This window comes from Hibiscus syriacus, unplaced genomic scaffold (genome assembly GCF_006381635.1).
Source record: "Hibiscus syriacus cultivar Baekdansim isolate YM2019G1 unplaced genomic scaffold, ASM638163v2 tig00110602_pilon, whole genome shotgun sequence".
Taxonomy (NCBI): domain Eukaryota; kingdom Viridiplantae; phylum Streptophyta; class Magnoliopsida; order Malvales; family Malvaceae; genus Hibiscus; species Hibiscus syriacus.
In genome coordinates, this window is record NW_024062798.1 from 1,789,000 (window position 1) to 1,792,364 (window position 3,365).

A 3,365-nucleotide genomic window follows, 5' to 3' on the forward strand; every position below is an offset into this window, starting at 1 on the left:
GAGTCTGCACCAAAAGTGCAAATTAATGCACAGAAATTTTCAATTTTCGGTGCAACTATATTTGAAAGTGAGAAGGGTAAATTTTGCAATTAGTCACTAGACTTTAGGGTTAATTACAAGATTAGTCCCTAAGCTTCAACTATAAATACCCTAACCTATTAAGCTTCAAAATCATCCCAAAATCACAATTCATTTTTTTCTCCCAATACTAGAGAGCTTTCTTGTGAGTAATGAGTGTTTTGTAAGCACCTGTAAATTTCCTCTCTTAGTAAAAGATCTGCAGCAATCCGGAGACGTAGGTAAAATTGGCTGAACTCCGTTATCAATTTCGGGTATTATTTTTCGCTTTTATTTCGCATTCTCACTAATCTGGTTATAGGGAAATTACTCGTACTCGGTTTATTTTCCAACACTAACAAACAAACAAACAAACTTGTGCTCCATCTGAACTTTTGCTTGTTTATGCTATTCATTGCTTAAGCACCCAAAATAAATTGCAGCCACGTTCAATATCATGGTGAAAGACAATAAAACATATTTACATTAAAAGGAAAAACCATAAGCACATATGAGAATATTTTCACAGTAGTTTGCGACAAACTACAACAGAATTATACGAGAGTACATCAAATCTTATAATATTAAATACATATATTTATTTATATGAACATGGTAAACTTAATTATTATTCTTAATTTTTCCTCAAATTATTTCTTCATAAAATAGATCACATCGTAAATTTGTAGGACCATGTCAAATAAAATTCAAATCATAAACTCTAAAAAAATCTCTTCATTACACATATGTTAAGAAGTTAGAACTGTGGTTTATATCTTGATCTATGTAGGTGAAATAATTGGCAACAATTCAATAGTAATCAAACATGTTATTCCTAGGCCTAGCTACTTTATCAAAAAGATTTTTCTTTTGAAGATTTGGGTGCTTAAAATTGTTTATCGGGTGTTGAAGTAATTCATGTGGAAGACCTTATCCTTACACAAAAAATATCTCATGGATACCAACATGCAATAGTGCAAAAAGATGAAAGTTTTGAGTATTTATCTAGTGTGATTACAATAATGCTATTACTAGTCAATGTAACCTTTCATTAAACAACGAGGTGGAAAAAATCGAATGTCAGAAGTGGGATTTGAACCCACGCCCTCTAACGAGGACCAGAACTTGAGTCTGGCGCCTTAGACCGCTCGGCCATCCTGACTGAATTGGTCTACTTTAAATAACTTTAATCTTTAAGTTAAAATGATGATATATCTTTTGCTGCAAGATATAGTTCTCTGAGATTAGTTAAGTTCCCAATATTGCTCAATATACTTCCTGAGAAATTATTAAACATGAAATCAGCAACTTCCATGGAGGAAATATTATAGATGGATGATGGAATTGGATTCGAAGGCAGGTTATATATCAGCTTTTGAAGCTTACCAATCTGATGGGGTATACTTCCTATAAAGTTGTTACCAAAGAGACTTGGATGCTGAAGCTCGTTTAACTTGTCAAACCATGAAGGAATTTCGCCACTAATTAAGCTCATTGTGGCTCAAGTCCATGAGTTCCAAGCTATGCAAGTTGGCCAACTCGGATGGCAAATTGCCATCGAAACCGTGCAGATTCATGTTGGGAAGATTCTCAACGCCGTGACTCGGCCGCTAACACTGTAAGAAAAATGGAACTATTTTTTTTATTAAGCTATGGTGATTATAAAGTAGTATATGTTTTAAATACTCTCAATCATTTGACAATGAACGCTCAATCACACATGGTGCAGTCGCTGGTGTTCGAACTCAGGATCTCTAAGAATAATAATCATTCCTTTAAATAATGAGATAATTTAGTTCGTTCATTGAAACTATTTTCTCTTCATCTCTAAGTTTGGATATGTATATTAACCTTCTTCAATTATTCTTATGACACTTGCTAATACATTTATTTGTACATATATGAGAATGTTTAGAAACGTATGAGAAAGTTTTTTTTAGAAAATGTTCACACATTTTGCTAAGTGTACTTGCTAATACAAATTGAAAACAACATTGTCAAAAGAAATATTCTTTGGATGTTTGTTTCCCTTATTATTATTATTATTCTTTCTGAAAATAATAAGGGCCTCATTGTTTGTTTCCCTTAGAATTATGCACAAATATAACTTATTCATTTCAAAACTACTCAAATCACTTTAGCTCATCTTTTTATATCAAACATCAATCAATTTTCAACACAAAAAAAAAACGTTGATGGTAATAAACGTAGATAAAAGTTCTTTGTCAGAAGTGGGATTTGAACCCACGCCCTCTCACAAACTTGAGTCTGACGCCTTAGACCACGCGGCCATCCTAATTAGACTGATCTTCAAAGTTTACAAAAATTTAATTAAATGATATTTTATCACAAAAAATGAGAAAATAATGAGAACAGCTACATGCCTCAACGACTAGGGTATTAAATGAGACAAGACAACTCAACAACTAGGGTATTAAATGAGACGAGACAAATCACGAGTTACTAGAGATCGATTCGGTTAAAGTTCAATAAATACTCAACTCGAGTTTTTAACGAGCCGAAATGAGCTACTTGATACTCGACTTGAAAAGCTCATGAGTAGCTCGAAAATATAATATATTTTAAGATTTGATTGTTAAAAATAAATTATTAATCATATTACCATTTGTGTTGATTATTAAAAAAATAAATTATAAAGTTTTCATGTATTTAAGGTTCATATTTGAGTTTGAGGCTTCAATTGAGTTAAATTTAAGATTTTTTTTTCATTTCGAGCATTTACGAGCTTTTACTAGCTTCAATTCATGATTTCAAGTTTAAGTCAAGATTGAAAATTTTATACTCGAGAGTATTTGAATTGAGTCGAACTTTATTTCAAAGTTTTTGAGTTGAGTCGAACTCAACAATACTCGAGCTCGACTCGACTCGTTTACTGCCCTACCAACAACATCCACGTATGGAAGTTTGGGGGAGGTGGATGCACTTTCTCAATTGAAGCTTTCAATTGACTCTCACTTGCAAATGATTGGTGTGAGACTGAGAACTTCTCAAATTAGAACACTAGAAAAAGTTTAATATTTTTTTTAGAATTTTCAACAACTTATAAACGTTAGGGGACTGAATTACAAAAATCGTAAATAGCTCTTTAGATTATCTAATAATTCTTTTCTATCTCAAATTTATTAGAATGCATGTAGATAATGTGAAAATGGGTAGAGAATACTGAAGTCAAACATAAATATTAATAAGGTGAGATTGAAAGAAGTTTAGTTCAAGCTAGAGTAAGATAGTCTATTCGGATGCAAAGTAAATTCTTTAAAGGTAAATAACACATCCTGGCTATAGGA

The 3,365-nt window shown here is 32.0% G+C and overlaps 1 non-coding gene across 1 annotated transcript; it reads right to left on the minus strand.

The window, feature by feature from the left end:
- Positions 1–1,135: 1,135 nt before the first annotated feature.
- TRNAL-CAA lies at positions 1,136–1,219 on the minus strand. The gene has a single exon. It is a non-coding gene; the product is annotated as a tRNA-Leu (tRNA).
- Positions 1,220–3,365: the final 2,146 nt, after the last annotated feature.